General features: G+C 37.3%; 1 long non-coding RNA gene across 4 annotated transcripts in view; it reads left to right on the top strand.

The window, feature by feature from the left end:
* Positions 1-18,138, top strand: part of LOC120888263 (uncharacterized) — a 60,599-nt gene extending 42,461 nt beyond the window's left edge. For all 4 annotated transcript variants that reach the window (XR_013440426.1, XR_013440428.1, XR_013440427.1 and 1 more), the window contains 2 exons: positions 16,089-16,176; positions 17,781-18,138. This is a non-coding gene — a long non-coding RNA (uncharacterized LOC120888263). The remainder of the gene's footprint in view (positions 1-16,088; positions 16,177-17,780) is intronic.
* The last annotated feature ends 5,466 nt before the right edge of the window (positions 18,139-23,604 follow it).

Genomic DNA, 23,604 nt, shown 5'->3' with positions numbered 1-23,604 from the left:
TCTCAGTGATGTCATTCGTCCTGAGGTTAAAACATCTGGTCTGGTGATCCCTACCCTGATTTTCTTGCTTCTCTCTTACATGGGCAAGGGCAACATGCCAGAGACTTCACTCTGAGTTTGTCAGGGTGGGGAGAAGTGACTTGTTTGCGCCTGAGGGCTGTACTGGCTTTCACAGCTACAGCTGATCCCTACTGTCCACTGAGTCTATAGGTGGCCTTTTATTTGGGTCCTGGGTTTTGAGAAAAACCACTGAGGGTGATTGGGAGTTGTTCCTGGTGAGACTACTCATTGGCCTTGGGTTAATCTCTAAGGTTTCTGCCCCTACTACATGTCCTGGCCAGGTGCCCAAGTGCTTCTATGGGCTCCTGCCCCGGCGCTTACTCAGCCGTGGTGACGACCTCCTGAGTGTAACTGTCCTCTTGACTAGGTGATACTAGAGACTGGGGGATGTCCCAACTCTAGACTCACCTGCTACATCTCACCATGGGTGGTTCCTCATTCATTCCCTCACATAGTGCCCTAGGCTGCACCCTACCTAACCTAGTCTCTTTCTCTCTCATCCCAGACCTAAACCCCTCAAACTTATCTGCTTGTGCAATCAGATGTGGCCTCAATATCCTTTGGATAACGACTCTAAATGGTCACTTAATGGCACTCTAGACCCAATATGATCAGGGATCTTTTCAACTATTTTGAGCATTTGGAAAAATGGAAAGAGATGTTATATGTTCAGGCCTTCTCCTCTCTATGTTCTAAGTCCTGTCTGAAACTCTTGCTCTCCCACACAAGTCCTCTCAGCTGTCACCTCCCCTATGCCTGCTTCCAAAGGGACAGAAAATCCTACCCAGGACTCCTCCTCCTTTGACCTAGCAGATGAGCCCCTGCCATACCACAATTCTCTTTCTGATGAAGCTGCCATAGCAACTGTCCCATCAGCCCCTCTTCCCTTCTCTCCTCTTGCCATATACTCACGGGCTTTGCCCAACCCTCATCTCTATGTCCTCTATGCAAGGTGGCTGGGATAGCTGGTATCATTTGGGTTCATGTGCCTTTCTCTTTGTCAGATAGAAAAGCGGCTTGGATTCTATACTTCAAGTCCCACCACATATATCAAAGAGTTTCAATATCTGACTTAATCATATGATTTGACCTTCCATGATGTTCATATGATCTTGTCTAACACCCTCCTGCCTGAGGAGAGCAGGTGAGTTTGGGAGAAAACTAGAAATTATGCTGATGAGGTACATCAGACCTCCCCTGACCTTCTGATTGACAATGAAGCAGTCCCTGATCAGGACCCCAATTGGGATTATAATTCGCCTGGAGGAGTAACTAGTAGAAACCAATTCATTACTTGCTTCATGGCAGGACTTATAAAGGCAGCCCATAAAGCTATCAATTATGAAAAGCTCCAGGGAATTATCCAAGATTAGAATGAAAACCCTTCAGCATTTTTAGATCACCTGATCAAGCTTTATTACAATATACTAGTCTGGATCCTAAGACTCCAGATGGGATACAACTACTAATGACCTACTTTTTCTCCCAGAGTTTCCCCAGTATTAAGGTCAAACTAAGATACCTTGAGAGGGTTCCCCTACATTCCCAAGCTGAGGTTCTGGGAGTGGCCTTTAAGGAGTATAACAGGAGAGACAAGAAGGACTGGAAGCAGAAATATCAGATGTGGTTCAAGCCTTTCTGCTAGCCTCACCATCTGTCCTTGGTTCCACTGGCCTGAGGACGGTCCCTTGGGACCACCTGGACCCTGTTTTAAATGTGATCAGATGGGTCACTGGGCTCACACACGTCTCAATCCTCGCAAGCCTCTGTGCCCTTGTCCTAAATGCCATCAGGAGGGATATTGGGCTGTTGACTGTCCCTGAGCCCATAGTGGCCCTCAGCCACCCAGCGCTTTTTATTTCCTTTTCCAACTCTTGGAACTGGCTGCAGAGAACTGTTGAGGCCCAGGTACCATCACTCTGCGGGACCCAGAGTAACTCTGTGTATTTCAGGTAGGCCTGTTTCTTTCCTCCTAGATACCAGTGCTACATATTCAATTCTCAAGGAGTTCCAGGGGCCTACTACTAATTCTATGACCTCTATTGTCAGGGTAGAGGGTAAATTTTACCAACCCTAATAGACACTTAGCCTAGTTTATGCTTTTGGCTCTCTAATTTTTATCCACTCCTTTTTGGTCATTACACAGTGCTCCATTCCTCTTATGGGAAGGGACATCACAAAGTTGGGGGCTATGCTTTCCTTCTCCCCTCATATACACTTCCATCCAGACTCACCTGCTGCTCCCCTGATCTTCACCCTTACCTAAGGACCATCTCCTATTCCATCTGTTAGTATCTTCCCATTACTCCCTTCTGAGGTGGACCCTACTGTCTGGGATGTTTCAAGTTCTTTTGTTGCCTCACACCATGAGCCCATTCACACCCATCTCAAAAGCCCCCTCCATTTTCTAGCCCAATCACATTACCCGCTCTCCTTCCTTGTTACTACTGTTCCTCTCTTTTTGCAGAGCAACCTTGTCAGGCTCCTGACAATAAACCCACTTCTTCCCAGGTGTGTGTGTAATTAGTCTTGCCTCACTTTTCTTTCATTGGTACCAGTAACTCAGATCACATTTTCCCATTAGCTTTGCTCTCCCCTTTGTGGATGCTTTGGGATACTGGCCTGAGGGCTCAGGACAATTACCACACACCTTCTTCCATTCACCTAGCTGTCTTCTTCTTCATCCATACACCAGCCTCATTTAGGTAAGTGACTTTGACCTTCCCCTGTCTTCCTCCTCACAAGTCTACTCCCTAGAGATGGCAGTGACAAGTCTCCTCTCTAGATACAAAGTTACCTTAGCTCTTGGCCAGCACCAAGATTCTTGACCTTCCTATTCCTTCCCCTTGGAGAGTTCACTCTTGGGTCTTGGTTCTCAGCTCCTCAGCAGAGCTCACAAAAGCCCTGGCCAGGCAACCAAGACACCAGGACTCTCAACAGCAAAGTCCAGGACTAGGGAAGTAGTGAGTGATGACTCCCTTCTCTCAGTCCCAGAAAGGCTTCAGCCCCGGGGGCCAGTGAATTGTGTGGGATGACCCCTTTTCACTGCTGTCCCCTTTCTCACTCTGGTTTGGCCTAGAGCTGGGGACGCCTGCCTCCAGCCACTCCAGCACTCCAACTTGCCATGGGGAATTCCCAGTCCAGAATCCCATCTGACTCACACCTCCCAGCTGCCTCCTCTCCCACTTAGCCCCACTCCATTTGGCTCCTGATCTAAAGGCCCATTGACTAACTCAACTTCCCACTCAGTCATGGCCCTTCTATGACTTGGACAATGGCCACCCAGTGGCACCTTTGATCCAGATATTTTATGGAATCTTCATAACTTTTGCGAGTGCTCAGGAAAATGGAAGGAAATCCCTTGTGTGCAGGCTTTCTCCTTTCTCCAGTCTAAGCCTTCCCTTTGCTCCTCTTGCTCCTCCTCCCAGCTTCTACTTGCCACTAAACCTCTGGATTCCTGAGACCCTACTCTAGAGAAACAAGGGGCCCAGAACCCTCCTTTCTTCTTCTATTGGCATAGTAGTTTGTAAAGTCCTAGGCAGCAATCTCCCTGGCCAAGGCCACACTGAAGTTGGCATTAAAATACAAAGGACATACTCAGCAGGCTTGATAAGAGGCCTAAGATTAAAAAAAAGTGTCAATTAAACTTTTCTCTTGGCTACAACACAAAACCTTCTCTCTCTCTCCCTCTTCTTCTCTCTCTCTCTCTCTCTCTCTCTCTCTCTCTCTCTCTCTCTCTCTCTTTCTCATTCTCTCATATTGCTTTAATGAAATAATTAATGGCCATATCATTTTTTTTTCTAGGATTTTAAAAATTCTATATTTTTGATCTCTGACACTCTGTTTTGCTCAGAGACCAATTTATAAAAGTTGGCTCTTAATCTAATAAGTTTTTAAAACTATAAGGCCTTCACTAGCTTTTCTGTATATTGTCTTGTCTATGTTGTGTGTATCAAAACCAACATATAGAGCGCTCATAAACTAAAATTCAAAAGTGGATCCTAAAAATCTCTAATCAAACTATAAACCAACCTTAGTTACAGCATTCCATCACCATTCAACCTCCCTCATCCTTACAATGACATTCCTCCCCCTAATGAGGGATTCAAATGCTGCCCTTTCCCAGCAGGAAACAGTTATAGAAGTTTGACCTAGTCCCTGTTCCCTAAGGGGCCCAATGAAAAACAAAAAAGAGGGTAATATTAGGTCTTTGCTTAGCATCTGGATGGCCAACTTAAGTGGCAGCCCCATTTTAAGGAAAAAGTTTTGCTTTCCTGGCAGGTATTTCTGAGAAAGGCTCACTACTCCTTCATACCAACCCAACCCCTAACTGCCTGCACTAGGACCTGCCCATCTCTGATTATTGAGTCTGCCCCATAAAAGTCCCAGAACCCAATCCTATTTTGCCTCTCTCTGCTATAGGGAGATGGCCTTTATTTGTCAGCTCGGACAAATAATCTCTTGTGTGTATCTCTGCCTGGTCTCTGTCTTTCATTTCTCTCTTACCCATCTCTTGTTCCTCGTTTTCCCTTCAGAAAGACATTATGTATGTATAATTTAAATATGGTTAAAGCAGAATCCTCTGTCTCCTGAATGTAGTTTCTGGTCGAGGATTCTTAAGCATGTACCTTTAGCATTTTAGGAGCATGTATTTCCTTCTCATGGGAGAGGCCACACCCTGCTGCCCTACACTGACAAAACTGAGACTGCTCCAGCCATGGAGCCTCCAAGTCTGTGTCGTGTCCCAGTATCTACTGTACAATGACTTGAACATAACTTAAGATGCACATCCAGGGCAGGGCTTGATGCCCTAGTGAAGCAATTCAATTGTTTCTGAAGGACACCAGGAGTGTAAAGTTTGCCTAAATAGCACATGGAAACCTCAGCTACTGTTTCTTTCCCCTTTTCAGACTATAGACAGCAGCTGAGCCACTGTCCAGCTTGTTGAGTGTTATCAACTGCATTTGCATGTGTGAGAAGGGCCGAGGGAAATTTTTTAGCTTTCTGTGAAATGAGGCTCAAAAACTCCTCTCCCAGGCTACAGTGAGAGGCTCAGATCCACTGAGTATTAAGGCTTGTTGACCAGATTTAGACTGCACCCTGTTAGCTTTTCTAAATGGCTGTTTCATTTGCTTTCAACACAGAACAAAATGTCTTTGGTACTGTAACACACTTGAGCTCTTTCTTATTGACTCTTTTAAAAATAAGATTTTGATAAGAATATTTCTCCTTCTTATGTCTGTCAATAAATGCACTGTGATCAGAATGAGGATGTTGAGTGAATGTAATGCTGATGACATTTTCAGATCTGAAGTGAACTGGTTTCACTTGTCTTCATGCCTGGAGTACCACTCAAAGCCAAAATCAGAGAATCAGATGGTGATGTGATTCACCACATCCTTAAATCCATGTTGGTATGATGGAAATTAGTTAAATTGGACTTGGACCAGGCCTGCATATTGGAGGTGGAAGCTAGGGGAAGGTACCAAAGTAAAGGGAGCTGATGAGATTCTTGGTCTGGAGTCTATTTGGTTTACTATTTGGTGCTTCCCAAATTCACTAACAGTTTGAGAGCAGATTTTTTTGTTAGTTTGTTTGTCTTTTGTTTTTTTGCCTTTTTCTACTTTTACTTTTGATTTATATGGAACCTAGTACAATATGAGCTCATCTGAAGGAGCCTACTAACATTTCTCAGTCACACTATAACATAAGGAGTGTCCCCTGAACCCCTCTCCCAAACACATTCCTAGTCTTTCACTCTCATTTATAGCCCTTATTGCTTTCTGACATTGTCTACTTCGTTTGAATTTCTAGTGTCCCCATGAGGACAGGGTCCCCAATATATAGAAAACTGCCTAAACTATTATGGCCATAAAATAAATATTTTCTGACTGAATAAATAAATGAAGAATACTAATGTTTTTAAGAATTTTTTTCTTCAGGAAATTATCAACTTAGTTGTGAATTTTAGACATATCTCTAATAAATAGTTAAATAGCTCTGCTCTTACCACACCTTTGATTCTCCCAAAGAGGAGAACAGAAACACCCAATTTTCTACATTTTTAAAAAATCTATGAGTAGCATGAAACAGAAGCCAAAAGAATTCTGGAATGTATAAGATCTAGGATTTTATGGAGAACCAAATCAAATTAGATATACAAGGGATCAAACAAAATTACATTCGAATAGCATTTATTTTGAGGAAGCAGAGTTACTCATTAAAAGGGTGCTAGATGAGAAAAAAAAAAAAGTCTTTGAATCATTAGGATCTCCCATTTATCAGGAGAAGAGTTTAAAGAGATACCCACAGAGGCTGTTCTACTTGTGGTAGCTACGCACCATCAGCCAGATAGTTTTCCAGATTATTACTTCATATGAGTCAGGCAGCCTAGAAGCTCTTTCTTCTAATTCCTAAGTATAGATGTTAGTAAACAAATTTCTGCCAAAATACTGAGAGGATGATCAATAATGATGTGAAGTCAGACTGTAACTCAATGTAACCAATGACCTCTGTAGCCAAAGCAATCAACCTGATGAGAAATACATGTCTAGGAAGTTGCTCTTCTCTGCAGTAGAGTTCATATTATTGGATTTTTTTTTATCAGATTGAAGGACCTAGTGTTTATTTTAGGTCCCCTTGTCTAAAGAACAAAAATATTTGTATTATTTAGAATATTCATACTCAATATTATTTAAAAGGTTGTATTGCAAAATAAAACACCAAAACTCTTAGTTGTATGCACTAACTTTTGCTTCTCATTTATGTTATATGCTAGTATGAACTAGCATATAAAGAAATTTCCCTAGCTTGCAAGTAAAATGTCTACTTCAGTTTGATGCTTCTATATTTGCTTGGACAGGGAAGGAGAGCACAAATGTTTGTTGCCCATTCTAAATACTTCTTTTGAAATCAGGCAAAAGCCAGGCACGGTGGCACACACCTAAAATCCTAGCAACTAGGAGGCTGAGGCAGGAGGATCGAAAGTTCAAGGCCTGCCCCAATCCTAAGCAATTTAGCAAAACCTTGTCTCAAAATAAAAATATAAAAATATCTGGGGATGTAGCTCAGTGGTTAACTGTCCTTGTGTTCAACAATCCCTGGTACCAAAAAAGAAAAAAAAAAAGGCAAAAATCAGCCCTCACTCCTTCTCCCATTTCATGGGCATGAACAAATCACAAGGCATTCTCATTTCAGAAAGAACAATTTCTTCTTGTTCATCCACAAAAGCTTTAGCACTGAGGATACAAAAAGGGTTCCAGCAGGAATTGGGTGTGCTACAATGCAAATGGGGCAAAGAATAAGAGATTTTTTTAGAGAAAATAATCTAGAGATATTAGCAAAAGGAAAATGAGAAATGCATATAATAAAATCAGAAAACAAGGAGAAATGTTACGTAGACTTCCATTCCTTTCTCTTATTTCTTTTCTCTCTTTTTGTTTCTTCCCTCCCTCCCTTTCTCCCTCCTCTCTCTCCTACCAGTGTCTGCTGTGGGACAAGAATATTGCTAACAGTTTGAAGGTGAAAACAAGAAAAGGGTAGTGGACTAGTAATGCCTGATATTGTTACTCAGGTCACAGTCCTGGCTTCCTGTCTTTCTCAGGTTCTTTTATATTTGCAGGTAATAATGATGAGAAACCTTCACATACACTCACTTCCAGGCACAGAAAGTGAAGCTACTCTGCTACTCACTGAGGGCACAGGGCATGAGCTCCCTGAGAGAGGCAGTAGGAGCTAGAAGTACCTCTCAGCAGTCTGTGTTTCTCCATTTCATCATCTTCTTCCTGTCACTGAGGATGTGCCACACACTGTGGCAGCTAACAGAGCAAGCAGAAAGCCTGTGTGGTGCTACAAAGCCATCCCAAAATGAGACCTAGTGCCTCCACCTTCTAAGCAGCTGAGCAAATGAAAATACGGCTTTCAGTCATCACCATCGACACTCAGCCAATTCACTTCACTTCTTCCCAGTCACACTTTTTAAAATTCAATTCACATGTACATTGTTATAACAAATTGTTTGGTGAAATAGAAGTTTCTTTTTTCTTTTCTTTTCTTCTCTCCCTCCCTCCTCTCTCTCTCTCTCTCTCTCTCTCTCTCTCTCTCTCTCTCTCTCTCTCTCTCTCTCTTTCTCTCTTTCTTTTTTTCTTTCTTGGTACTGGTGATTGAACCCAGGGGAACTTAACCACTGATCCATATCCCTAGCCCTTTCTTATATTTTATTTAGAGACAGGGTCTCCCTGAGTTGCTTTAGAACCTACCTAAGTTTCTAAAGCTGGCTCCTCCTGTCTCATCCTCCCAAGCCTCTGGGATTTTAGGTGTTTGCCACCTGTGCCTGGCTTAGAAACTTTTTCAAATTAGGTTTATTGATCATCTAAACAGAATTTCAGCAAAAGGCAAAATTAGTCATTAAAACATGCACAGAATATTCCTAGAATTTTTTTTGTGGTCATAAGCACTAATTCTAGCTAAGAGTTTTATGGTATAAAATAGTAGAATGATAAAAAAGGTTATAATTTGAAAATTACAGTGTACTAAATCTTATGTATTTGGATGATGCTTAGAAATAAAAATATAAAAGTAATAACTGATTTTTCTGAGCATTTCCTGTGTGTTAGGTGTTTTGTCTTTTACATAGATGATCTTATTTAACCTTCATAAGATACCTAAGTCAGTAGATCTGTTGTCATGACTCAAGTGACAACTGAAAAACTGAGAAAAGAAGCATGGAGACGAACCATGTTCCTTGATCTTCATTCAATGCTTTGCTTTTACAAATGTTCCCGAAACAATAAGAATGGAGGCAAAATTTTATAAAGTTCTTCCTGAAGCAATTGGATCAATAGCATCTCCACAGAGAAGATGGCGTTTTAAGGCAAGACTTGATTACCCATAGGAATTTTCTGATCATATAAGCATTTCAGGCAGAGGCAGAAATAAGATAGAATAAAATAAAGTTTAGAGAAAGCACAGGGAACTAACATTCAGTGAGTTAAAGGGGTCAAATCACAAGGTGCCTTTTGAGCTCAGTGTGAGTACAGATTGCAGAGTCGGTGATAGGGAATTATTAGAGAATTTTGAGCAAAAGGTGACTTTGTATTATTTGCTTATAAAAAAAAAATACCCCTCAGCAGTGAAAGATGGATTGAAAAACTACAGAAGGGAACTATCAATTTGTGTAACATATTGCCTAAATATAGGTCATAGATTCAACTGGTAAGAAAAATATGGGCTTCAGAGTCACAGAGACCTGGATTTGAAACACAGGTCTTTTACTTACTAACCTTGTGATCATAAGAATATTATTTAATGTTTTTTTAATGTCTATTTTTCCAGTAGAATGGGAATGAAAACAATTTCTACCTCATAGAATTATTAAACGGTTGAATAAGATAATGATTATAAATTCCTTAGCCTAGTGCTTTGAACATGTTGTGTACTAAAATTGATCAGATATCATTATTTTGAAAATGTTTCATGCAGTATCTGACACATAGTATGTCCTCAGGAAATGGTGGCTTTTGTACAGATATCAACATCGTTATCAATCCATTTTTTTTTGCATATGTCAGTTGTAGTTGCAGAATGGGTTAGAAAGAAAGAATTTAAACAAGGGGCTAAAAAATGAACATATAAAAAAGTTAAAAAATAGAAATTAAAACCGTGTTCCCTCCATGCACTCCCTAAAAGCCCCAGCCCTACCTTAAGAAATCCGAGACCGTCTCATCTCTTGTTCATAAGGAGACATCTGGTGAGAGCAAGAAGAAAATTTTGTGGGCTGTGATTTTTAATGGGGTATAAAATAAAGCTCTCTATATCTCAGGGCAGTAAGACAAGTGGCCTTGGTAAAGAGCATAAGCAAGCGATTTTCCTCCTCTCATAGATATCTCAGATGAAGCTATAGCAATTTTAAGGCAAGGAAGATGGCAGCATAAGAAAGGAAAATGGATTTTGATACCTTCCTGTAAGAGTTTGTGTTTAAAAAATCTCTTATAAGTGTACATATAATTTTAATTCCATAATATTTAAAAATATGTGTGTGGTATACACTCCCAACATAAATATGTCAGGTAAGCTTCAATTAGAAAAGACATAAACCACTCTAAGTAATCCAAGAAAAAAAGAGATTTAATACAAGGAGTTAAAAGGTTGGGAGATCCTTGGTATGTTGGAAAAGAGAGTAAAGATGGTGTTTTCCTGAAAACACCATAACTCTCAGGTCCACTACAAGCTTTCTCAGCAATTGCAGGACATACAGGGATTCAATATCTGTGTTTATAGCTGCTGGTAGCTCCAAGGCAGACAGCTTTGCAGGACAGTTTTCAGAGGCTGCTGCAAAACTTCACATCTGCTTTAGCTCACGTATATCCTGCTGCTGCCCCAAGAGCAAGAAGACATTTTTAGCCTTTTTTCTGCTTTCCATTTCTCACATGAGTGCCTCTTATTGATAAATCTAGGCCAGAATCTAATTGACAAGGGACAAAGACAGAGAAGAGGAGGATTTGAGAATGGTGCTAAATTGCCAACAATCAGAAATAATGGAAAAGAACTTTTACACTAATCCAGGTAGTACTTTGTCTCGTGACAAAGCAGTTATAGAAATGTTAGCCTAGGACTTTTTATTGTGTCAAAGAATGATGGAATTTTTTGTACATGAATGCTTTCATGATTTTACTTATAAATTATATATATATATATGTATTCATCATAGGTGAGTAACAAGCAAATAGAAGTGTTACTTGTTGACATCAGCAGCTAGAAGTCTTTTCAACATACAGTGCTGCAAAACTGGTCACCCACATACAGAAAAGTGAACTAGAACCCTTCCTCATGTCATACACAAAATTAATTCAGAGTACATGAGATATAAATATTAGAGCTAAAAATATAAAAATTCTCAGAAGAAAATTTAAAGTTTTATAACTTAGGCAATGGTTTCTTAACACAGGACAAGGACAGCACAAGCTACAAAAGCAAAAATCATAGTTGATCTTTGTCAAAATGAAAAACTCTGACTTTGAAAGGAAGCAGTGATAAAGTATAAAGATTACCTAAAGAATGGGAGAAAATATTTTTAAATCATGAATCTTTTAGGGTACTTTTATCTAAACTATATCTAAAACTCTTACAGTTCTACAATAAAAAGGGAAATGAGCTAATTAAAACTTGAGCTAAAGATTTGAATAGACATATGTCTAAAGAAAATGAACGAATGAAGATAGGTACTTATGAATAGAGGCTTAACATCAGTTGCCATGAGGAAAATGTGAACCCAAACCACTTCACACATACTAGAATGACTAAGATGAAAAGGGCAGATAATGCCACCTGTTGTTAGGATATGGAGAATTTGAGAAATTGAAACACTCATACCTTGCCAGTGATATTGTCAAATGATACAACCACAATGAAAAGTAGTTTGGCATTTTCCCAAATGTTAAACACGGAATTATCATATGATTTAGAATTTCCATCATATATATAAGATGGAAAAAAATTCAAAACATATGGCCATACAAAACTCATATACAAATGTTTATTACAGTATTGTTTATAACAGCCCAAATGTAGAAACAATCCAAATATCATTCCATGAGTTGATAAAGTATTTCTGTACAATATTTTTGTTCATTAAAATAATGAAGTACTAATTTGTACTATGATGGGAATGAACTTTGAAAATCATTGCATGTGAATAGAATCCTATAAAAAGTTTGTATATTATATGGTTTCATTTACAGGAAAAGTCTAGAACAGGCAAAACCATAGAGACAGAAATAAATGAGGTGTCTAGAGACTGAGGAGAAGGAAGGATAAATGGTTGGTGAATGCTGAAAGAATTCTTTTGGGTGTGATAAAAATGCTCTAAAATTTGATAGTGGTGAATATACTGGGACTCACTGAATTGTACACTTTAATGATTTAATTTTATGGTATGTGAATTATATCTCAATTATAATTAAAAAAATAGAAGTACTGAAATCTTTAAAAAAAATAAAAAGCCCTGAGAATATAACACTAATGATTTAGTCTTATATGTTAATATTATTAACCTATTAACATTATTAACATTGTTAAAAAAGAAATTAATAAGTTATGAAATAGATAAGTATGAAATAATAAAATGAGGTTATTTTTTATTCATAGGTGTATAAAATGAGGAGAGATGTAGAACAGTTTATGAATGAAGCTATACATTATCAGATGACAATAATTGGGTACTCTTGGTACTTCACTTAACATGGTGGCAATCCAATGTAAATGCCTAATACTCATGTTTAAAGAGGCTTCTCTTTCAATCCCAGCATTGTGAATTTAGGAGAGTGTAATGCTAACATATGGACATAATGAAATTAAAGACCCTGAAAATGTATTGTAAATTTTAAAGATCAATTATTATATGTCATAAAATATCTACCTTAAATATGTAAAATAAAGGTAAGGCAATATCATAAAACAAGGTAATAAAATAAAAATTTTTAAATTTGAAAAGAATTAGTATGTAATGTTAAACTGGAAATAATTGAAGGGAAAATAAAACATTCTTATGTATTCATTATGATTCAGTTGAAGTAAAGAAAGTTACTTCTAGGGCCAGTAATGACTTTCTAATTTACAACAGAAGCACAGAGGTGACTAACTTTACTAGGGGAGAATGATTGAATTCTTCAACAGAAGTACTTTAATTTTTTTTACAACAATAGCAACTAAGAAAATGTATTAAAAAAGAAATAGCATAGCTAAGTTTTAAATATCTGGATAAACATTAGGCAATTTTAAATTTCAAATAAAATCTAATTTTTGACATAGACACTGCAGCAAAAATGTTATTTTTCTTATATACCAATAATAAATGTTTTAACCACTGTAGCTATTTTCCCCTTCATGGTTGTTAATTTAAAAAAGAAAAGTAATTATGATAAATAGAATAACGAGTGAATGAATTTTTGTAGCTTTCTATATAATTAGTGCTTCTTTTTCTTTGCTTTAGACATTCTTATCCTGCATTTTTATTGTATTTCTAAAATGTGTCTTTATTTCCCATGCCATTTTGCTGTCTCTTGCTATTCTATAAGGTTACTTATTTTTTAACACAATGCTCATATTCTTAGATATTTTTATTCATCTGCTTTGTTTTATAAATCTGCTAATTAGATATAAAATGTTTTCCTTTCAATTTTAATTCTTCCTTAAAATACTAGTTCATGCAATTGAAAAATATATCCTGTCATTGCAGTGAAACCAATTAGAAAAGATTACCAATAGCAGTTTTCTTTCACCTAATAAGATTATTTAATTTTCTTCTTAGATATTCAATAGAAAACTTGATTGTCTCTCTACCCAATAAGGTTTTGTATTCACAACACTGATGACACCCTCTTTGAATCTGGTTGGCAAGAATCAACAAATATTCGAGTGCCTTGATATGACTCATGTTATAAGAGATGGCAGGAGGTAATCCTCATGAACATTTGGGAGTCTGCTACCTTGCAAAATTTCTAAAGTTCCAAAGGCCCACGTGATGTTAACACATTCCTTCCACAGTGAAAGATGAGTTTATACACCTTGTAAGCCCCTACCCTTGAGAGAAATAGCCCCTACATGTATTTCTACCTCTAAGACTATACCTGAGATCTTATGGGGAATTTCCTATAATCAATTATATAAGAAGGATAATTTTCAAAGCTGGTTTATGTGTGGATAATAGATTTCAACAGTTTAGAACTACACATTTGTAAGATAATAATTTCACTTAATTGGGGTTCTCGAAAACAGTTGGGAAGAGAAATAGTAGTGGGCAGAAGCTTGGGCAGTGCAACTAATGTGTCATATTCCTGGTCATGGAGACTCTCATTTGTATGTATATATACCAAAATAATGGATGGTCTCAATGGAATTACTGAATAATTATGAATATAAAAGGAATATGACTGGAGGATTAGTGATAAGATGGTCAGAGGAGGAGATAAATGAGAGATTTGTTGAAGAGGAACTCTAAAGTCATTAGATATTTCTGTTCATATGGCCACTGATTCACCAACAGAAATGCACTGCAAAGGAGTCTCGATAATGAGATGGACAAGATGACCTGCTGTGTGGATGTCAGTCTCTCTCAACAGCCACCTTCACGCTTTCTAAATCAATTCAAGAACGCAGTGTTCCAATTGCCTCAAATGGAAGTTATGCAGGAGTTAAACTATATGGGTGTGAACCTCTCCAAAGCTAATCTGTCCGGGGAAGTTGCATAGTAATCAATTTACAAAAAGCTGAGATGAGAGCTGAGTCTCTGATATAGTAGCATTCTCCAGGACCTTCGTGTCATCTGTTTGCAAAGTGAGTGCCTTGCATCTTTATATTGTGTCAAGTGTAGCAATTTATTCTCTTTGGAATAGACACTGTGAATATGGAATTTTCCTTCCCAGTCCCTTAATCTGCCAGCAATAGCATCCCTGGACTTACTGGATACCTTACTCACTGTAATAGTATCCCAAGTAGTATTTCTGACCAAGAACCTAATTTACTATGAGAAGAAGAGAGAGAGGATAAACTAATATGCATGGGATCACTGGTATTACCAGGTACACCAACACCTAGAAGAGTGATAAAAACAAATGGGATTGGAAACCAAGAGAATAATTATGGGAGTAGTTCTTCTCATTACTAATATTCTATCCTAGCAACTAATATTACTTATGTTCCTATCTTAACAACTATGAGTTTGCTAATTTATAAGTGAGAAATTCTTCTTTCATGATATAAAGCAAAATTTCTCTGAAACTGAAAGGTGAGATTACCTCCTTAATGGTTCATGGTAACAAACCAACAGGCAAAGACAGTTGAACTGAGAAATTGGGGACGATTGCTGATTACTACAGTAATTGAATTCAGATGGGACTGCTAAGGTTAGGACACTGTTTTAGTCAGCTTTTTCACTACTGTGACTAAAAGACCTGACAAGAACAATTTTAGGGAATAAGAAGTTTATTTAGGGACTTACAGTTTTAGAGGTCTCAGTCCATAGGCGGCTAACTCCATTTCTCAGATGACAGGACATCATGGTGGAAAAGTGTGGTGAAAGAAAGCAGCTCACATGATGATTAGAGGGGAGGTGGGGTTCATTCACCAGATACAAAATATATAGCCCAAAGGCATGCCCCCAAGGACCCACCTCTTCCAGCCACACCCTATGTGTCTTCAGCCACCACCCACTTAATCCCATCAGGGAATTAATTCACTGATCGGGTTAAGACTCTCATAACCTAATCATTTCTCCTCTAAAACCTTCTTGCATTGTTTCACACATGAGCTTTTGGGGGATACCTCATATCCAAATTATAATAGGTACCCCACCAGGTAAAGGACCATAAGCAGTTGAGACAGCAGCTGAGAACAAGGAAACAAAGCACCACTTTCAGAAAAAGGAAGCTATTAATAGCAATTATTATCTACAGGTATTGAAACTACTATATCACCCATATATACTTTCTGTATGCCAAAAATTTATTTGTGTATGTTAAACTATATAATTTCTATATAAAGTAGTTTAATGGTGGGTAACCTGTACTGTTTAGATGGGTGGTTACTAAACTAAATTATGAACTTCATGTTGATTTGGATAAAGTAACTGATGGAATTGGGAGTGTAGGGATTTAGTGAGTTTCTCTGAGACAACAGAAAATGATTGTAGTGTGTTAGTGTATGTTGTCATTTTTATTGCTGTTTATAAATTTAAATATAGGTAGAAAGGTTGTATGTATACTGAATGTTCAAAGGAGTAACTGTGCTACATATTATGTTCTCAAAAGCAATTAGCATGCACCCTTATTTCTTATTCTAGCTGTTTTCCTAACACAATGACTGGAGGCCTAGGATCTACATTTCCCAGAATGCTTTGCCAGCTGTTTCTGGTTTAGAATCCATCAAGCAGGGGCCACAAATTTTGACAAGTCAAATATAAGAAACTATTGTTCTTTGTACAGTAGGTAAATGTTAGGGGATTTTAAAAATATGATTTCTTACATTTCCTCTAGATCACTGGAAATTATTCATCTGGAGCTTTGGTGAACTGAGATCATTGAAGGGAGTTTCCTGTCATTCCTGGAATGACAATGAAACTGAGTAAGTCAGCCTTCTCCAGGATCTCTGCTTCTCCAGCCCTTCCTGTGGATCTCTAAATCACCGAGCTCTCTGTATTAAATTTCTTCTTGCTCAAAATATTTGAGGTTTTTTTTTTTCCTTAACGTTTCAGCTTGAATATTGCCTGATACCATGACATTGTTTAAATTAATCTGGAAAATTTGAGATTTGACAATATTACCAGATTTACAAAAACTTTTTCAATAAAACTGTGATAGATTTACTTTTACCACACTGTGCAAAATCTTTAAACAGGCTTTATACAGTATGAGAAAGGAGAGGGGATGGTTGATTCATGGGGAGTTAACAAAAAAAAGAACTATAATCTATAACATAGTTATACTGTACTAATATTTCTCAAGTGCTTATGTTGTGCCAGATTCTGTTCTGAGAGCTTTGCCTGTATTATTTATTATTTCATTTAGTTTTCAAAATATTTCTATGAGGAAGCCACTGTTATTACCCCAATTTTAAGTAAAAAGAGGTTTAGGGAAAGAACTTGTGTGACACAACATAGCTTGATAATGGTGGAGAATGCACTTGTATCCAGGCATTCTCCAGAGACTTCACTCTCTGTTGACACTGGAAGACAAGCATTCTATTTACTTAAACAAGGGAGCTGGAAAGCTTTTTCAAGGAGGATATTTCAGAAAGTCGCTCCTGTGTGTCTCTTTCTCTGAGACACTTTTCCCCTGAACACTGCAGTGAGCTGTTTTGTAATACAATAAACGAAAGGTCAGTCCAAACTAATGCAATCAATAAAAATGATTACAGTGCATCATATAGATGAGGATAGGTTTTATATAAATTAAAATGTTTTCAGAGGCTGCTGGTTTGACATGAATATGCAACTTTCTGTCTTTCTGACCTCCTCCCCATACACCCTTCCACTACTTCTCTGGCATTGGTCATTTGATAAAAATAATGATGATAGTTATGTTAATAGCAAACATTTGTTGAGCAGATATTGGCCAGACACTGGATCAAACACTTCACCTATATATTTCACCCAATCCTCACCACAATCTTATTATTACCCATATTTATAGAGTGGGAAGTTGAGACCTATGTAATTAAGTCATTTTTCCCAAGCAGGTGATGATATAAAATAGTAACCCAGCCTAGTGAGTGTGGGTCTGGTACTGACTCACTGGGCTGTCATGTTCAGAAACTGTCACCATGAAGGAAATGTATTCATGCTCCTTGGAGAAAGCCCTTATCCCTTCAATGCATTGGAGAAATCCAAATTTAAGGTTCTCTCTCTTTTCTTCTCTCTATAAATACCTTTGTGAAAATAAACTCATATCCAGGACCTAAATTAAACTAAAGTGGCTAAGAAAATGAGGACAGTTACCTAAAATAAAATCTACTTTTTGCTTTGTGGAGGACTCTTTCGCTTCTCAAGAACAACTCTGGATTTATTTCCAGCAGGTGAAAACATTTATGCTCCTAGTTTAAAAGAAGATGGAACTAACCAGGAGAAGGAAATGTTCTGCACATATGAGGCGGGAGATTGCAGGTTACTTTTTTTTTTTTTTTAAGTAACTGAAGACATTTATTTGCCTTTGCATTACTGTCTTTTTTAGGTGATGTGAATGCTTAATGGAGGCTGTTGGAAGAAGACACCTGGATCAAGTCCTTTGAGGTTTCAGGCACCAGAACTCCAAGAGAAAGGAAAGATTAGTGACTATCAGCAGATTGACACAGCACACATTACCCTGTGCTCCAGTTTGACACGCATTAAACATATCAGCCTCCATCAACCACCAGTCTTAATATAATCCAGTTTCCATCTTTATATACCTCTCAGAGTCTACTGTTATCCTCAGAGGTGTTTGTCTACCAGGTGCCTCATGATGTGTTAAACTTTATGGCACTTACCACTATTGTTATATAGGTGTAAAACTATTTATTTTATGTTTGTCTTCCTCTTTGGCCCAGAAATTGCATTATATGGTAGACTAGAGAAGTTGACAGTATTGTAATTGCTGTAAATTAATAGATAAAGATTATATTCACATGATAAAAATAACAAGAGCAAAAGCAGCACTTTTGTCAGGAGATAAACTTGTGAAAGGGATTTTCTTTTCTTTTTTTTTTTTTTTTTTTTTTTTTTTTGGAATTTTCATGGATACAGCCCTGCACAGGAGATCAAAAATAAAAAAAAAATTTTAAATCTCTCAGGTTCAGAGTTTATTTTGTCAATAGTCCCCATTATGTTGACCTGTAAATTTTAGGGTGAGAGCTGTCAAACCATTGGATTAAGAATGTACATGTTGGGGTTGTGGCTCAAGTGGTAGAGTGCTCGCCTAGCATCTGTGAGGCACTGGGTTTGATCCTCAGCACCACATAAAAATAAAATAAAGATATTATATCCATCTAAAAAGTTTTTTAAAAAAGAATGTACATGTACATTCAATTATGGTGTTGAGCATCGAGAATTTTAAGCTTGGAAGCTATCTCACGATAGTCAAACAACCTGATTTTACAGGTGAAGAGGTCAATACTCAAAGTCACACAGTTATTAGTTTCAGAGTTCAGATGAAAGATAGATTCTTGTGAACATCAATAGCCTTTCCAATAAATGGGGAGAGATTACTAGGTTTCATGAAATTACATCAGCCAGTGAGTGACCTCTGTTGCTAGCAACAGAAATGTACTCTGGCTAACTTTAGCCAGAAACAAAATTTACAGAAACATTTCAGGAACCTGTGGTCAATAACCTGTGGGATAAAAAGACTATAAATCAGGCTTCAGTGGGTTCAACAAAGGGGCTGACTTGGATCAAAACCCCACCCAACTTCTAACTGCAACAACTCTCATTTTTACTGGTCGATTGCAATGACAGTGGAAGATTCTGGGAATTAATGTTGGCTCAAGGTACCAATTCTCTGAAAGATATGAGTGAATCTCTACCTCTCAGGTATGATTATATAGATTACTGTCATAAGTCACTTTAGGGAAGTAAATAATTAGACCCAGTGTTTGAGCTAACATTGAGTCCTGGGTCTCTGGGATGTGTATTCATATTGGTACCAATTTTAACTTATACTACTCCCTTTATTGTTAGCATCTGTTTTCACTCATATTCCCACGTATCTACAGGCATAAATATCAAAGTTCTGAAATCCCTTGAGCCAGTAAGCCATTCCTTCTGGGAACTGCTGTTGATAATGGTTCTAGTTGGAAGCCTGGGGGCAACAAAGAGAGCACACCATGAGTATGAAGGGAATTGGCTTAATTCCCTTGATAATACTCATATAAGGAAGTTGCAGTATTTTTAAGCAAATGGGAAGGAATTTATTTGTCTGGAAAGGTGTTAGTGGAATTGAGGAATGAGGGTGTCTTCAAGGCCTCCAGAATTTGCCCCACATCCCCATCCCCATCATATCCTCATTCTTTCTCATGTAAGGACAAATATGGGTATTTCACTAGTTCAGTATCAGTGCTATTCAGAAAAGTGGGATTTTTGTTTGTTTGTTTGTAATTTTTAGTTTTTGAGCATGATAGTAGTACAAGAGTTTCAGATTGGACCTCAAGTTGATTATTTATGGAAGTGCTATTAAGATAAAAAAATGTGAGGAGCAAATGCAAACCTTATATATAATTTTTAATTTTCAAGTAGTTACATTTTGAAAAATTAAAATTAAAAGTTAAAAATTTTAAAAGTAAAAAGAAACAATTTAAAAAATATTTTTAACTTAATGTACCATAAAAGTGATTGTCATTATGTAAGCAACATAAAGTTATTAATAAAATATTTTACACTGTGCTGGGCATGGTGGCAAATGCCTGTTATCCCAGTGGCTTGGCAGGCTGAGGTAGGAAGATCATGAGTTCAAAATCAGCCTCAGCAAAAGCACTAATCAACTCAGTGAGACCCTGTCTCTAAATAAAATATAACAGGGCGGGGGATGTGGCTCAGTGGTCAAGTGTTCCTGAATTCAATCCTGGTACCTCCCCGAAATAATTTTACACTCTTTTCTTATGCACTAAGTTTTCCTAATGTACTTATCATAAAGGCATAGTGGATACTACAATGAACAGCCCAGGTTTATTCTCCTTCCTTCTAAGCTTTGTGATATGATTGTAAATAGTCATCCTACCCTGAATTACTCACCCTTGAATACCTGAGTTACTGTATTTTGATCTTTCTATAATTGCTGATTTTCATTTTCCTCAGCCATCTTTATTCTAGACTTCTTATTTCCTTAAGCAGCTATTGCAAACAGTCTATTCCCTAGTACCAATTTCTCCAGAGTTGATTATTTTTTAATAAGCAACACTGACTCTGAAGAACTTAAGCAGAAATTACTTTCCTATATGAAGACTGATCAGTTCAAAAATTCATAGAAGAGCTAGAGAATCTGTCTCAGAAAATAAGCAGATACCAAAAGGTGAAGAGGCAAGGAAGATATCCAAGATGACACCACTCTGGGCAACTTTACACATGTTAATAATACTACTTCACAAAAGTCGACTGTGCCTGAAGATTGTCATCACTACCTTAAGACTCAGGGTCAAAACTGAAGCATTTAATTGGTCAAGCATAATGATTTCCTACTAGGGAGTCAGCAAAAGCAGTGTCTGTATGCATCCATTTCTGTAGTAGAAGGCAGAATTCTTTCCTTACTTAGATCAAGGCATTCTTTCCCAAATAATATGGGTGGTAGGAAACTAGGTAGAAAAAAAAATCAACTTTCCGAAAACTTAAGAGATAACATTCAGTGAAATAAATGCATCTCTGTCAGGAGCCATCCTGGACAGGAGCTATGTACACACCTTTAAGTTCTGAGTAAAGAAGTACTGAACAGGTATTGCACTTTACCTCTGCTTGGGTAAAGAGGTGCAGTTCCAGAAGTGGGCATCACCTGATGGGGTTGGATCACACTCGCTTGTTTGCTGTAACCCTAACCCTAGCCTCATTGGAATGGCTTCTCCCTAATAAAAACCTGGGTTTGGGTTCGAGGTGTACTTCTTCTCTTTCTTGCCTGCTTTGCCCCCCTCCACCCCCGTGTGGGAGCTGTGGCTGAGGAGCGAGCGTTCACTGAATCAAAGAAAAGATATTTTCGGTAAATGTGTCTTTATTTAGTCCCCAAGTTCACTTGGAGTGACCCTGACTGGTTTAATCTTGTGTCGCAACACATCTCTATATTTAAGGAAAAAAGGGTTTATAGAGAATCATTAATTTGCTCACTAAAAATTAGGGACTCACTAACTTCTTTATGTATGTGATTAAATTTAAATTGTTTAATATTTGAAATTTCAACAAATAATATTATTTCAATAAGTCAAATAAAGAAAGAAGTCATACTTCATCCTAACATTGCTAGTGTTAATAGTTTGGTGTATTTTTATGTACCGGGTGTGACATTTTAAAACTCTGGCCATATTATTTTGAGATGGTAAAGAAAAAACCCCATAAATTCTGGTATTTTAATTTATGCTTATTTTATTTTAGAAGAGTCTGTAAAAAATATTACAATGCTGTAAATATAGTGATAGCAGCTGAGAAAAGAAGGTAAATTTTTGTTGTGGTAAGAAAACTTAACGTGAGATCTACCATCTTAGCAAACATTTAATTGTGTAATATGGCATTGGTAACAATAGGCACAGGGTTGTACAGAAACTAATTTTGGTGTTGTCAGATCCTTAAAGTCCCTAAGAAAAGGAATCATTTAGTTTTCAGAATAGTTTAAACCAACAGCATGAAAAGTCTTTGTTATAAAATGCAGGCAGTCATAATCAACATTTGCTCTTGTTGCTTTTTTTTTTAATAGAAAATGAATACAGTCACAGAACTCCAACAAATGTTTCTATACTAAGATTTAAAGCACATTTTTATTGCCATTTGTCATGTCCTCAGTTTCACAGGTTAGAAAAATGATGCATACGATGCTGCGATCTTTCCCATGTTTCATTTTCTCTATGTAATGAAATGTGAAAATGGCAAGACAGTTTAAATGAACTCTGTGGGATCAAGGGACTGTATAAAACCTCATCACACTAACCAACAGAGTCTCTTAATCAAGAGGAATGTATGCATGATACAACACAGCTGAATTCTGACACAGGGGCTGGCGGATTCACAGCAAGGAGAACCAGGGAAATTTAAAAATGAGTTGTAATCTAATTTTGATTGACTCTCAATGGAGAATGACACAAAGAAGATCAGGTGCTGACTGTTAAAAGTTGTAATATATTTTTCTAAATTTGCTCAGCTGATGCTCAGTACTGATTTTAAGCTATTCACAAACATTCACTGATCACTAATAGAATGTTTGATTAGGACAATATTTAAGTCCTGATGTAAATGGTGAGTCTAACATTATAAAAATTCAGCTATCATTTTATTCTATTCCCCCATATATTATAATTAACATTTTTATTAAACTCCTACTATGACACATACTGAACCATAATACTAAGCCATATACCTAGGTGATTAATTTGACTTCTGTATAATGATTTGAAATGCCAATTTGGTAAATGTGTCCCGGCTGATTATATTGGAAGCAATTTGATGTAATCAGCCAGCTAAGTGACTTATCTCCACCTGGCATATTGCTACTTTCTTCATCCTGCATCAGTCACAAGTGCCAGAATGATCTATGACTCCAGCTGCTTTGGTATGAATGCCCCCACGTATTTCCTTATAAAGTACTTTGCTTCCTTAGACATGGGGGGGGCACCTTAAATAGTAGAACCACCAACCATATTTGGGAGTTTTATTTATTACTGTGCATGTCAGAGGATAGGGAAAAATCAATAGAAACCAGAAATATATATATATGTGTGTATATATATATATACACATACATATGTATATAAATAATGTGTGTGAATATATATACACACACATATATATACACACATTTTTTGCAAAGTATTTTGGAAATGAGAAGCAAGTCACAATGAAGAAGACTGAATGAGACACTGAAACTGATGGCAAATGGAAAGCAAGCCATTATTGGCATATGTGATTCAGTTTATTAGCTTCCACATATTCTCATCATCATGAGGTAAGCAATGCTCACTAATAACTTAACATCTGCATTGGAACATGAATCCAGAGCACTTAGAACTTCACTCTTCTTTTCTATTTCAAGATTCAGATAAATATTATAGCTCTGCAAAACTGTATACGTATTATGAGGTAGTATATGAACTCACAAAACTTACTTTTGTTGATGAATCATATTAATTCCCACCCTACCTAATATAACAAAAATAGTTCACTTTAACATTACTAACAGACCTCCCATACATTATACATACACGGCTTGTATAATGTCCATATCATTCTGGGATTTGTTTTCTGTGTTTTCAACAAATATTTTATAAGAAGTTAGTGCATTGTAGGAACTCTTCTGGAATCAGAGGCTAGTAGATGAACAAAGATAACATTTC

The sequence above is a fragment of the Ictidomys tridecemlineatus genome, chromosome 6, assembly GCF_052094955.1.
Source record: "Ictidomys tridecemlineatus isolate mIctTri1 chromosome 6, mIctTri1.hap1, whole genome shotgun sequence".
Classification (NCBI taxonomy): domain Eukaryota; kingdom Metazoa; phylum Chordata; class Mammalia; order Rodentia; family Sciuridae; genus Ictidomys; species Ictidomys tridecemlineatus.
Note: the sequence above shows the minus strand (reverse complement) of the source record. Positions and strands in the feature narration are given on the sequence as shown.